Source organism: Carcharodon carcharias, chromosome 34 (genome assembly GCF_017639515.1).
Source record: "Carcharodon carcharias isolate sCarCar2 chromosome 34, sCarCar2.pri, whole genome shotgun sequence".
NCBI lineage: Eukaryota > Metazoa > Chordata > Chondrichthyes > Lamniformes > Lamnidae > Carcharodon > Carcharodon carcharias.
Genome location: NC_054500.1, coordinates 20,443,165 through 20,457,891, shown reverse-complemented (window position 1 = coordinate 20,457,891; position 14,727 = coordinate 20,443,165). Strand labels below are relative to the sequence as shown.

The 14,727-nt window shown below is 44.4% G+C and overlaps 1 protein-coding gene across 2 annotated transcripts in view; it reads right to left on the bottom strand.

Annotated features, from left to right (window-relative positions):
* The window catches only part of LOC121272610 (BTB/POZ domain-containing protein 7-like), a 63,824-nt gene extending 57,841 nt beyond the window's left edge, over positions 1–5,983 (bottom strand). The window contains exon 1 of one of the 2 annotated variants that reach the window (XM_041179284.1): positions 5,822–5,983. The gene's annotated coding sequence lies outside the window, so the exon portion shown is untranslated. Of the gene's footprint in view, positions 1–4,411; positions 4,483–5,821 lie in introns of those variants that run through there. The other variant, XM_041179285.1, reaches the window with a different exon arrangement.
* Positions 5,984–14,727: the final 8,744 nt, after the last annotated feature.

Here is a 14,727-nt window from a genome sequence, read left to right as displayed (position 1 = left end):
CAGCTTCAAGGCTACCACAGGAGTTGACTTTGGATGCAGTCTCAAGAGCTCTCTAAGGACATCCTTCTCACACCTCTCAGAGAAGAGATGCAGGAAACAGTTTGTTATCCGATACTCAATTCCACCTGGCCACTTTAACCTTCACTTTCTCTCTCTTATCTCCATTGTGGTCAGGGTTGCTCTTAAACTTTCCTCTCCTGGCCTTTCTAATCAACAAATACAACATCCTCCACTTTTCTTCCTCCTTGTTGTGCTGAGAACCAGGCTTGCTATCAGTCTCCTCAGAACATCAAAGCTGTGTAACTTTCTGTCTCGTTCAATTTTTCCTACTTCCTAAAGACTTAAAAACTAAAGCTTGGCTGTAACCTATCCTTTACATTATGATGATTCTCACCTCTTATTTGTGGTGCCCTGCACTATGAGCCCTGACCTTTCACCCTGCTCTTCAAATTTAAGAAAAATTGATTGATTGTCAAGTTGAAAACTCTAGCCAAAACAGCAAATCATTAACCCCTTTCAAAAAAGCAACTTTACAAGCCTTGCTTAAAAACAAACATCTGCAGTTTTGTTGTAACATGGGAGTGAAAAACGAGTCTGAATATAGCTCGCTCTTCTCTCACTGCTGGCTGCAAGGCTGCTGCATAAATGAGTTTGGGCGGGCAGTCTCAAACCACTGGATTACAACACAAATTGGCAGTGTAACTCAGACACTATGGCTAGTGTGGGAGTCTTTACATTTACACTGCAGCAGATGTTCCTCTTAGATTAACATTGGTGCATAATGCTGCAATAGGGTGATAGATACTTTACACTGAGGCAGGGCAGCAGAGTGAGGCAAGGCACACAAAAATCTTCAAAATGTATCTCAACTTATACTATGAAAAACACTCCCCTAAAAAAACATGCTCCCTCACATGAGCTGCATCTGGAGAAAGCATTTGGGAGCTATATAACACCAGGGTGAAGTAGTGGGTGATGCTGTGACTGGAAAAATTAGATTAATGCATTAAAAAGGTCATTAAAATATAAAAGAATTAAGGGCATTTTTTTCTTGCAAGATCATAACAAGTAGGAGCAGGATTAGACCACTTGGCCCCTCAAACCTGCTCCATTAGTCAGTAAGATTATAGCTGATCTGATTGCGACCTTAACTCCACATTCCTGCCTTTCCCCTCCGCCCTCCCGCAATAACCCTAGAGTCTCTTGTCAATCAAAAAACTGTCTAACTCAGCCTTGAACATATTGAATGACCCAGCATCCACTACTCTCCGTGGAACAGAATTATAAAGATCTACGAGAAAAGAAATTAATCTTCATCCCAGTCTTAAATGGAAGACCCCATATTTTAAACTGTGTCCCCTAGTTCTAGTCTCCCCCACAAGGGGAAACATCCTCCCAGCATCCGCCCTGTCGAGCCCCCTCAGGGTCTGATGTTTCAATAAATCACTTCACATTCCTCTAAACTCCAATGAGTACAGGACCAACCTGCTCAACCTGTCCTCATAAGACAACACCTTCATCCTAGGAATCAGCCTAATGAACCTTCTCCAAGCTGCTTCCAATGCAAGCATATCCCTCCTATTATAAAAAAAAGTAAATAAGTCCTGCAACACGATATTTATAGAAAGGATCCAGTTATTATTCTCAGTCGAACATCAGAGTGAAAGACTGGTGGCAATTGATGCAGTTTCAGGTGACAAATTAAATATAAATGGGAAGCATATTGATGCAATATTGAAGTGTACTGGTTTAACTTTGATTCTCCACCAGTTTATTGGCAAAGATCCTTCACAGACTAGCATCAAGGCATTACGGGAAAAAACAGTAGTACTCAAGCCAAAACGATTTATCACTGCACCTCATAACATATTCAATTCTTAACCTCAAATTGCTCCCATCGCTCCCACTAATAATACATCTGTAAATAGCAATACTTAATAGCTACATGATTTACAGAAGGCTATTCAGCCCTGAAAGCCGATTTCACCATTCGGTTAGTCTTGATTGTATCTTATCTTGTTGAAACTTACTAAATTCTTAAGGGGCTAGACTGGGTATATGCAAAAAGGAAATTTCCCCTAGCTGGGGGGAGTCAGGGGGTGGTTATATAACCAGGAAACATAGTCTCAGAGTAAGGGACAAGCCATTTAGGACTGAGATGAGGAGGAATTTCTTCACTCAAGAGGGCAGTGAATCTTTGGAATTCTCTACTCCAGAGAGCTCTGGAAGCTCAGTCATTGAGTATGTTCAAGACAGAGATCGATAGATTTTTAGACACTAATGGCATCAAGATATATGGTGATAGTGTTGAAAAATGGCATTGAGGTAGACGATCAGCCATGATCTAGATGAATGGCAGAGCAGTTTTGAGGGGCTGAATGGCCTACTCTTGCTCCTTTGTTAACCTGACTTAGTTCCATAAGGGATGTTTCGATTGAAGTTCTCAAGATATTAAGGGAAACTGATAGGGTAGATTGGGGAAAAGCTTCCACTGATTAGCGAGCCTAGGATTAGGGGCATAGCTTTAAAATTACGGCCTGTCTCTTAGGAGTAAAATTTGAAAACACACAAAAGGGGGTAGAAGTTTGTAACGTCCTTCCCTAAAATGGAAGTTGGGGCTAGATCATTTGTAAATATAAATCCGAGACTGATAGATTTTTGTTAGCCAAAAGGTATTAAGAGATATGGTAGACGGAGTTAGGCTGCAGATCAACCACTGAATGGTGCAGAACAGACTGGAGAGGCTAAATGGCCTCCTCCTGCTCCTATCCCTCGATACCCTTCAGCCTCAAACAGGGAAAGAGAACACTGGATTTAATCATTTATAATCAGTTGGGTGATGCAATGGGAGACTAAGTTTTAGTCCAATGGAACCTTCTTCTCCCACGATTTAGTAGTGGCACACAGCTCCAAATATTCTCTCTGGACACAACTCAAGACAGGAAGGACAAACTCTTTAAACTACATAACAAAAACAGAATTACCTGGAAAAACTCAGCAGGTCTGGCAGCATCGGCGGAGAAGAAAAGAGTTGACGTTTCGAGTCCTCATGACTCTTCAACAGAACTAGTCCCAGTCATGAGGACTCGAAACGTCAACTCTTTTCTTCTCCGTCGATGCTGCCAGACCTGCTGAGTTTTTCCAGGTAATTCTGTTTTTGTTTTGGATTTCCAGCATCCGCAGTTTTTTGTTTTTATCTCTTTAAACTACATGGCTGGGTTGGTTTTCCTCACTGTTGTAGACGGGCATCCGCCCTGTCGAGCCCCTCAGGGTCTGATATGTTTCAATAAGATCACCTCTCATTCCTCAAAACTCCAATGAGTACAGGACCAACCTGCTCAACCTGTCCCTATAAGACAACACCTTCAATCTAGGAATCAGCCTAATGAACTTTCTCCAAGCTGCTACCAATGCAAGCATATCCCTCCTACTGATGAAAAAAGTGAATAAGTACTGCAACACGATGTTTATAGAAAGGATCCGGTTATTATTTTCAGTCGAACATTAGAGCGGAAAAACAAAATTTGCCAACTCACTATTATGTTTTACTGAAAGCTTGGCAGCAACATGGCCATGCCACACGATATATTTTGGCACAACCTTGAAGCATCAAGTTTCAAAGTGGGATCTTCAGGTTCTGTATTTCATGATTCAGTGGTGAATATTTGTATTATTAATACACATCAGTAGGAATAAAGCAGCAACACCATTTTGTTGCTTCAGGTAGCCTATCAGATGTTAGGACAATTGGGGACAAAGGTGCCAGCATGAGTGTGTCAACACTTTTGTAGCCCCAACCCTCAACTCAATAACTGCAAATGAAAACAGAAAATTCCATAAACTTGCCTATGAGGAAAGAGTAGGGGAGTGGAGCTAATTCAAAGTGCCAGCATGGGCATAAAAGGCCAAATAGCTGCGTTCTGCACTGAACGCACTGAAAATTTTACCTTTTTAAAGGTTACTGTTTACACCACACTTTCAGGCAGTGCATTCCAGACCATGACTTGTTGACAACTCCAGTTCCGGCTTCCCCGATTTTAATCGCTCCAACACAGGTGGCCATGTATTCAGCTACCTGGGCTCTAAGCTCTAGAATATCCTCCCAAAAAATTCTTCTGCCTCACTTTCCTCCTCGGAGATTCTCCTGAAAACCTACTGCTAAGCAAGCTTTTAGTCACCTGCCCGTACGGCATCAAATTTAATTTGAAAAGACTGCTGTGATTCTCACAGGATTGTCAAATGTTAAAAGGTGCTATATAAAATGCAAGTTGTTGCAGAGTTTCTAAAAAAAGTCACGTTCTCCCTGTCCCCCTCCAATTTTTTGAAACATCTTAAATCAGTAATAAGAACAGAAAGCACGCAGCAGTCCTAGCAGCACCTATGGACAGAGAAAGAGAGCAACAGAGCTAACCTTTCAGGTTGATGATCTTTTGTCAGCTCTGGTTCTCTCCCCTGAGACACTGCCGGACTTGAGGAGCATTGCAGCAGTTACTGTCTTTATTTCCGATTTCCAGCACCCACAGTATTTTACTTTTGTTTAAAATCTTAAAGTCAGCATCTGTGCAGAGGACAGGTAGACATCAGTATTAGTGTGGGCCTGAAACTTTAGCTGCAATGAATGCTGATGTACCTGCTAAAGTCCGGTTTAAAAATAAGGAGTTTCCCATTTAAGATGAAAATGAGGAGTTTTTTTTCTCTCATTAGTCATTATGGTCATTAGTGGTGCAATTCTCTTGCCCACAGAGCACTAGAGGCTGGATCATTGAATATTTTTAAGGCTGAGTTAGACTGACACCCTTGTTAATCATGAATCTAAGGGTATATAGGGTAGACAGAAAAGCAAAGCTGAGGCCACAATCAGATAAGCCGTGATCTTATCAAATGGCAGCGCAAATTCTCAAGAAGCCAGACAGCCCACTCACAGGAACAAGGAACTTAGGAGGAGAAGGCCATTCAGCCCCTCGAGCCTGTTCCATCATTCAACTAGATCATGGCTGATCTTCCACCTTAAAACCATTTTCTGAAGGGGAAAAAAAATCATATTGGACTCGAAACGTGAGTTCTTGTTTCTCTGCCCACAGATGCTGCCAGAGCTGCTGAGTTTTTCCAGTACTGTTTTCGTTGCTTCCATTATTCCCACGCCATCCCCACATCCTCTTTAATCTTTATCTTTAATATCTGGAAACCAGTCAATGTCTCTCTCGAATATACTTAATGACTGAGCCTCCATACTCCTGCTCCTCATTCGTACCCATGTTCCTATATAAATGTTTTTCGAAGAAAAATTGAGAAAGTTTAAAACATTTGAGGGTTTTGCCTCAACAGAGGCCGATGCAAAACAGTATGAGGTAATGTAAATAAAAGATAAAAAAAAGCACCAGAAAGTTAAGTGTGCAAAAGTGCAGCCTGGTGGTAACCTTGAGCCCCTCTTGTAACAGACCGTCTGCTGTTTACATACAAACACATACCAGGGCTTTGCACCGCAGTCAATCAAACAGAATCCCCGCCCCTGCCGTGTGCCCATTGGACAGTAACTGACGGACCTCCCCTCCTATTGGCCGGAACGCCCGTCAATCACCCGTCAAGCACCACATCCGGTCCCGGGGCGGCATCCCCGCCCATTCCGCTCCCGATTCACAACTTTCTGCCAGTGAAAGGCGCAAAAATAAAATCCGCTCGGCGGGGGACGAATATCCGCCACACTGTGCGTCCGAACTGGGCCGGATAGATAGTTGGGGGCTTTAAAATACCAACAACAAAATAAGTCCGTTTGTCCGCAGCCGCTGAGGCCTCCCTGTCTTTTAATTTTTTTTTCTTTTACCTGAGGAAATTTTAAACTCCAGCATCGGCCCGATCGCCGCCGCCGAATTCTCCGCGTTAGAGAGAGGGGGAGGGGGAAAAAGAGGTTTGCTTAAAAGAAAAGCTTTCTTCCGAATCTCTTCAGCTTTTCTGTGGCGCGCGCTCCCGCTCGGCGGCGACTGGCGTCCAGACCGGAAGTCAGCCCGCCCCTGAGTGACGGTCGTCTTCGACCAATCAGGTCGGGGCGTGGGCGGGCCCTCGCCTCTTAAAGCGGCACCCCACTGAAGCTCTGCCAACAACAATAATTTGCATAAATAAAAGCAAAACACTGCGGATGCTGGAAATCTGAAACAAAGAAAAAAACTGCTGGAAAAACTCAGCGGGTCTGACAGCATCTGTGGAGAGAAAGACAAGAGCTAACGTTTCGAGACCGTGCGACTTCTTCAGAGCTGGACAACAATTTGCATTTCTAAAGCGCATTAAATATAATAAAAGGTACCCAGCACTCTCCCCCTGACTGTGTTGGTGGCTCTAGAACCAGGGGAACACAGTCTTTTGGGAACCAATTTTAGGAACCACAGTCTTTTAGAAGCCATTCAGGGACTCGAGGGTGGTGACTGTCAATGATTTTAAGAGAAAATCGGATGGGCACTTGAAGGAAATAAACTTGCAGGGCAACAGGGATAGACCCGGAGCAAGGGAAGGATTGGATTGCTCTACAGAGAGCTGGCATGGTCTCCTGTGCATAATGACTCTATGACTGAGTTGAGGAGGAATTTCATCACTCAGAGGGTAGTGAATTTTTGGAATTCTCTACCCCAGAGGGCTTTGGAAGCCCAGTGATTGAGTATGTTCAAGACAGAGAACAATAGATTTCTACGTACTAATGACATCAAGAAATATAGGGATGGCAACAGGAAAATGGCTTTGAGGTAGATCAGCCATGATCTAGTTGAATGGCAGAGAAAGTTCAAGGGGCTGAATGGCCTACTCCTGCTCTTTTGTTTCTAGAAGTTAACAAACTAAATTTGACACCGAGCCACATTAAGAGATACTAAAACTGGCGATGGAAAGCTTAGATAGATGATTGGTTCATTCATCCTTAGTTTTGCTGACGAGAAACATGTTGCTGAAGCTTTTCGTCTTGAACTCATCAGGACAAACGCAAGAATGCCAAATTTCAAACAATCCCAACAATTTATACTACAGGAGAAAAGGGTGATGATTGGTTGGCAAGTCGACCCTGGCTGAGATGTTGCTATGGAGAGAGCAATGGAGAACTATAGGTAATTCAACAAAGGCACAAGGCTTGAACATATTCCTTTTGTTTGCAGAGAACAGGTCACTAAGTAGGAAGATGTTCGTGTTAGAATATGTTCAAGCCTTGCACCTTTTTTGAATTACCTGGGAACTGCCAATCAGCACCCTTTTCTCCTGTGGTATAAATTGTTGTGATCATTTGAAATTTGGCATTCTTGTATTTGTCCTGATGAGTGCCAGACGAAAATCTGCAGCAAGGTGTCTCTCTCTTTCAGCAAGATTCAACTTCTGTACTACCAAGTATCTGTTTGATAATTGGTTTATTGAACCTACAAACATACATACACATATCGTCATGGTGCAGTTACCGAACTGGGGTGATGATACAATTCATACAATCAATCATAATTTATGACCCAGTGCTGAATTTTATGGCTGGGCCTGTTTGAGGTGGGGGTGTGGGGAGCATAAAATATGACGGGTGGCTAGCCCACCGCCTTCTCACCCACCCCGAGCTGTCCCCCATAATACAGTGGAAGGGTAAGCCATCTGCCAACCTGTGTGCCTTCCTACTGGGGCCCTTAATTGACCAATTAAGGGCCAGTTAAGGACCTAATTCCACTTCCAACAACATAATATGGCTGGTGGTGGAAGGCGGAGGAGAGTGGGCAGGCTGCTTCCCTGGTGAGAAAGTGGGAGGGAAGGGATTAACTCCTCCGGCCGGTGCTCTGTGGGCATCAGGGGCACCCCATCTCCCCTAGATTTTACCCCCCACCTCTAACCCCCGGCCTCAAATCTCCCCGCCCAACCGGGTCCCCAATCCCTCCCCGCCCAAGAAGTCCTGACTTACCTTAGTCCGGCATCCATGACACTTCTTCCCGGCACCTTCTGTATGGCCCCAGCAGCGCCACTCCTTGCTACTGGTGCTGTTGGGACTACTCAGCTGCCAGCCAATCAGATTGGCCCATAGCTCTCAATGGCGGAACTTCCTTTCCCTGAGGAGCAGACTGACTTTTCTACCAGAAGGGTGGGGGACAAGCAATATGCCCCCCCCCCCCATTCTCCTCCACCCCAACTTAAAATTCAGCCCATAATTATAGACAATCGTTAAAATGAAAATAAAAATAAAGTGTAAAATAATATAAGGTTTGCACAACTATGATACTTTCAGCCAGGGTGACCAACTGTCCCCTGTTTCAAGGGTTCATCTCTTATTTTGACAGTTTTTTCCTGCGTCCCTTAAGGGAAGCCTTTTGTCCCGTGTTTGCAGGGCACCCTGTGGGAGACTGAGCCTGGGGGTCTCAGTTGAGCGATTTGAGCGGGACTGCAAGTCTGTGAGTCAGCCAGCAGAAAGATGATAATGTCTATTGTGATTCCGCAAGACAAGTTTTAAGCTTTAGTCGCTTCAAACCACCACACCATGCGCCCCCGCATCCCCCCCCCACCGCCCAGCACCCCAATAGTCATAGGGTCATGAGCAAGCACTCCCCTTTCCAGTCCCCCAGTCGAAGTGTTCCTTATTTTATTTCATAAGAGTTGGTCACCCTGATTTCAGCATACAAAAAATTGCAACACGTTGCAATATGCAGGTCCCTTTAACTTCTGGAATACAAATGAAATATCTGCTGCTTTCTGCATTTTGTATTAAAGTCCACAGATCATATGTGGTCAGGTCAAGTTCATTAAATTCTCAATCATTCAGATACTTGGTCAAAGACAGGGCTCTTAAGGAGCACCACAAAGGAGACTTAGGGAGGGAATTCCAGAGCTCACCTGAAAGACGGCTCCTCCAATAGTACAGCCCTCCTTCACTACCGTACTGGGAGTGTCGGCCTTGTTTTTGTGCTCAATTTCTGGAGTGGGACTGGATGCCAGAGGGAGGCCCCTCATGCCATCATGTCCATACTGGCTCCTCACTAAAGTAAGCCTAAACCACTGCCGCCGACTTGCTCGCTTAATGGTTCTTCAACCTGTGGCCTCTTGATATAAAGTTGATGGAAAGAGGGGTTTACCTCTCCACTGCCGCACCCCCATCAAGCCACCATTGGTCAGTGCCCTGCCATCCCACAACCAACTGGAAAGCGAGTAGATTCAATCTTACCCGATTGCATGATACTTGATTGTCAATCAAAGAGTCTCTCTCTCTGCAATATCTTTAGAACTGATGTGTTCAAAGCAATTTTATTTCTCAAACATTATCTTTTTTATTGGCCCGGTGATTTTTCTCCCAAACTTTACAAACTGCAATGCGCTGGAAGTGTATCATTCGTTCCTGGAGGGTCCAAGGTGATCCTGGAGAGTTGGCAACTGTATCACCCGCCCCCTCCACACACACACACCGCATCCCCCCCACACCAAACCAGTACTCACTTGCGCTTGGTAACTTCCGAGTCAACAGTTGAACAGAAACAGTATTGTCCCAGGGAAAATTATAACAAGATATGGGGCTAGATAGAAACTTCCACCCCATCACCATCAAGGCCAGATAGAAGCCTGTCAACCAGCTTTAGGGGCAGATGTTTCAAATAAAAGCTTGTCACAAGGTTAATTCAGCCATCAGAACAGACTTTGAAGCTCTCAAAGTTGCATTCAAAGTTTCTCCATGGCCTTGCCCTCTCCCTATCACTGTAACCACCCCCAGACCCATAGCCCTCAGAAATCTCTGTCCATTCTAGCCTCTTGTGCTACAAGAAGATATTAGGACAGGTGACTAAAAGCTTGGTCAAAGAGATAGGTTTTAAGAAACATCTTAAAGGAAGAGAGAGAGGTGGAGAGGTCCATTGGCGGCCGTGCCTTCAGATGCCTGGGCCCTATGCTCTGGAATTCCCTCCCTAAATCTCTCCACCTGCCTCCCCTCCCCTGATCCTGGCCATTGCTGTTTGCTGACCTCGCCTCCCCTTCCCTCATGCACTGCTTCATTCACGCACATATTTTGAGCACCTCTGTTTGTTTTATTCAGGGCATCAGCTGTGGCTCAGTTGGTAACAATCTCAATTCTAAGGCAGAAGGTCCTGGGTTCCTGGAGCAGGACACCTCCAGTGCAGTATTGAGGGAGCACTGCACTGTCAGCGGTGCCGCCTTTCAGATTAGATGTTAAAACAAGATGTCTGCCATCTCAGGTGGATATGTAAAACCTCTCATGCCACCATGTTGACGGAGAGCAGGGGAGTCCTCCCTGCAGTGTCCTGACCAATACTTATCCCTCAATCCACATCACTGAAAAACAGATAATGTGGTCATTACCACATTGCTGCTTGTGGGAGTTTGCTGTGCACAATTTGGTTGCTGCATGTCCTACTTCACAAAAGTGACAATACTACAACAAAATATAATTCATTATAAAATACTTTGGGGCATCCTGGTGGTGAAAGCCTTTAATTTTCTCTTTGTTCAGAACTATACCATGGCACATATTTTCCATGGCCATCAAGTCTTAGGGTGGGGCTTGAACCAGGAGCTTCTAGTTCAGAGGCAGGGACACTACCCACTCTGCCACAAGACCATTGGAGAGCCTTGGACTAGGGGGCATTGTCTAAAAATTAGAGCCAGACCTTTCAGAAGTGAAATTAGGAAACACTTCTACACACAAATAGTGATAGAAGTTTGGAACTCTCTTGCACAAATTTTAGACAAATGTTAGATCAATTATTGAATTTAAAACTGAGATTGATAGATTTTCGTATTAAAAGAGGTATCGGGCAAAGGGGGTATATGGTAGGTCACAGATCAGCCATGATCTCATTGTGTGACAGAACAGTCTCAAGGGGCTGAATGGCCTCCTCCAGTTCCTATGTTGCACTGGGAGTTGAGGGGGAGGGGGAGGAGGGAGGTGGTAGGGACTGCCATAAAATATTGAGGAGACTTGGGCATGCTGTAGTTACGCGTGTGAATCGCTCACACCTAAAACCTCTACAAGCCTTTTTGCATCTGAGTCTACATTCCGTGTGTCTTTGGGTGCTAATGCAGGGGAAGGTCTGGCGTTTACACAAGTGCGCGCTGGCCTGGTATTGGTGGGCGTGCTGACACTGGCAGTTATGCAGCTGCACTAAAACATGCTGCCCACCAGATGTCACCAACTGCTGTTCAAAGTTGCATCTCCGGCTCCACAGGAGAGGAAATTCCACAAAGCTGGAAATTTCCAGACTGTCCCTGCCAATATCCAATGCCCTGAAATGATTAATTTTATCATGACCTACTAAAGAACAAAAAGACAAATTTCAAAAGAAGGGCCCTATATCTTCATGTGCATAGATCTTTAAAGGTGGCAGGAAATAATGAGAGTTCTTAGCAAAGCATGTGGGACGCAGGGCTTCGTATGTAGGAGCATTGAGTACAAAAGCAGGTAAGTTATGCTGAACCTTTATAAAGCAAGGGTTAGAGCACAGCTAGATCAATGTGTCCAGTTCTGGTTGCCACATTTTCGGAAAGATGTGAAGCTATTTGAGAGTGTGCAGGGGAGATTGACAAGGGAATGGTTCCAGGGATGAGGGATTTTAGCGGCAAGGTTAAGTTGGGGTTGATCTCCTTGGAGCGAAGGAGGTTGAGAAGAGATTTGATAGCGGTGTACAGGGTTATGACAGGTTAAATAAGGTAGACAAAGAAAAGCTGTTCCTATTAGCTGATGGTACAGGACTAGAGAACACAGATTTAAGGTTTTGGGCAAGGGATATGGGGAGATCTGAGTGAGAACCTTTTTTATACAGCGAGTGGTAATGACTTGGAACTCGCTGCCTATGATGGTGGTAGAAATAAAGACAATTAACGATTTCAAAAGGAAATTGGATGGGCACTTGAGGGAAATAAACTTGCAGGGCTGGAATGGGGGAATGGGACTGATTGGATCGCTCTTCAGAGAGCCAGCAGAGATGGGTCAAATGGCCTCTGTGATTCTATGACCTTCTGTTTCCATTTGACTATTGATTCTATCGCTTCCCCTTTCAGTGCCAGTGGCAGGCTTGCCTCTGATTCAGAAGGTCATGGGTTCAAGTCCCACTCCAGCCACCTGAGCCCTGTAATCTAGTTCTGCACTCTCGCTGCAATACTGAAGGAATGCTGCACTGTCAGAGGTGCCATCTTTCCACTGAGATATTACAAAGAGGCCAGGGTCTGCTCGCTCAGATAGAACCATTTGAAAAGAGCTAGACCTGTATTCTAGTCAATATTTGTCCCTCAATCAACATCATAAAAAACAGATGATCTGAGCATCAACACATTGTTGCTTGTGGGAGCTTGCTGGGTTTAGAATGGCAGCCGTATTTCCCTAGACTACAACAGTGGCTACACTTCAAGAAAGTGCTTCATTGACTGTATAGCTGAGGTGCCGACAAGTGGTTGTGCATCACAGCATCAGTCATTCTGAAAGACTATCTCTGACACAGTGCCTTGTGATGATACCTGTATGATTGACAGTAATCCCCATGAAACGGTATGTTTGTGTGTGCATTTTCTTGGGCTGTTTCTGTCTTCTGCGGAAGCAAGGTTTCAGATAGGGGAGCAGAATTCAATACCATTGCATAACGGCCCTAATGCACACATGACTGGCATTCTCAAGAGTGTGACAACTTGAGTGTGAGTCACCCGTAATAGGTGAAAGTCTTATTACTATAATAAACCTCCCTGCACATGAGTCCTCACAGAATAGAATCATACAGCACAGAAGGAGGCCATTCAGCCTGTCATGTCTATGCCAGCTTTTTGAAAAAGCCAATTAGTCCCTCTACCGATACTCTTTCCCAATAGTCCTTTTCAAGTATTATCCAATCCTCTTTTGAAAGTTATTATTGAGTCTGTTTCCACTGCCCTTTCAGGCAGCACATTCTAGATCACAACAGCTTGCTGTGTAAAAAAATGCTCCTCATCTCCCCCTCTGTTTCTTTTACCAGCTATCTTCAATATGTGTCCTTCTGGTTACTGACCCTCCTGTCATTGGGAACAGTTTATCCCTCTTTACTCTGCCAAAACCCCTCATGGTTTTGGACTCCACTATTAAATCTCTCCTTAACTTATCCATACATATAGTTATATTAACATATAAATCAGTGCAGCACCACCCTCCCAACTACCCCATCTGTTTTTCTTATTTAAGTTACCATCTGTTTACCTGCTATGAGTGGTTCTGGAACTTTCTAGTTGTCAATTAAATTACTTTCCAGTAGGGTGGGGCTGAAATACAAAATTTCATCATCATATCCCCCAATTGACAACCTGTCAATGTTTCCTTCTTTGTTGTTTTAATACTTTTTCATGGAATAGAATAAAATAGTTACAGCACCGAAGGAGGCCATTCAGCCCATCATGTCTGTGCTGGCTCTCTGCAAGAGCAACTCACCTAGTCCCACTCCCCCTGCCTTTAACCATCGTCCTGCAAATCCTTTCTCTTCAGATAATGATTCAATTCTGTTTTGAAAGCCATGATTGAATCTACCCTGCCACAGTATCAGGCAGTCCATCCCAGATCCTAACCACTCCATGCGTTTAAAAAAAACTTTTCTCATGTCGCAATTTGTCCTTTCGCCAATCAACTTAAATTGGTGTCGCCTGGCTCTCAATCCTTCTGGCAGTGGGAACAGTGTCTCCCTATCTACTCTGTCCAGACCCCTCGCCTTTCTCCTCCACAATACTTTTCATGAACTCAGGATGTCCCAAAGTGCTGTACAGCCGATTAAGTATTTTGAAGTGTAGTTGCTGTTGTAATGGAAATGTGCCTCCAATTTGCGCACTGCAAGGCTGGCATGTTTATAAGCTTTCTGTCTCAAGGGCACTTTAACTGTGTAGGATGAAAGTTTGGCAGAAATACGAAATAAATATTTTTGCACCAGTTCGTAAAGCGATGATGGAAGTGAGAGCGTAGGTGTGCTAGATGAGGGTATGGAACAATTGATACAGGTAACTGTACAAAAGGAAATTATTTGGAAAAAGAATGCCACCCTCAAGTTCAATAAAGTCGAAGTGAAAGAGCAGAGATTCTGGCTATAATATTTCAATTCCTGTTAAACCTGCAAAATATGCCACTTTGGCTCTGGGAAAGAGCCAATAAAATAGCGTTGCTGAAGGAGGGAGGGCAGAAAAGAAAGGAAGACTTACATTTAGCGCCTTTCATATGACATCACGAATTAAGTACTTTTGAAGTGTAGTCACTGTTGTCATGTCGGAAACGCGTCGGCCAATTTGCGCACAGCAAGATCCCACACACAGCAATGTGGCACTGACCAGAAAACGTTTTGTGATGTTGGTTGAGGGATATATATTGGGAGCAACTCCCCCACTCGTCTTCAAAATTGCGCCACAGGATCTTCTGCGTGATGGCAGATGGGGCTTCAATTTAACTCTCACCTGAAGGGCAGCAACTCCGACAGTGCAGCACTCTCTCAGTATTGTGGGTGTACCGACAACACATGGACTGCAGCAGGCGAAGAAGGCAGCTCACCACCACCTTCTCAAGGGGCAATTGTGGATGGGCAAATAAATACGGGGCCCAGCCAGCAACACCCACATCCCATGAATGAATTTTTTAAAACTAAACTAGAAAGTCAACTTAAATTCTTGTGCTCGAGTTTCTGGAGTGGGACTTGAACCAGGTGCAAGACTGTGGCAGTAACAACACTAAGTTGCATTTATATAGCAGATTCTCACTTGGAGTGCTTACCACTGAGGCATAGGTGACTAAAC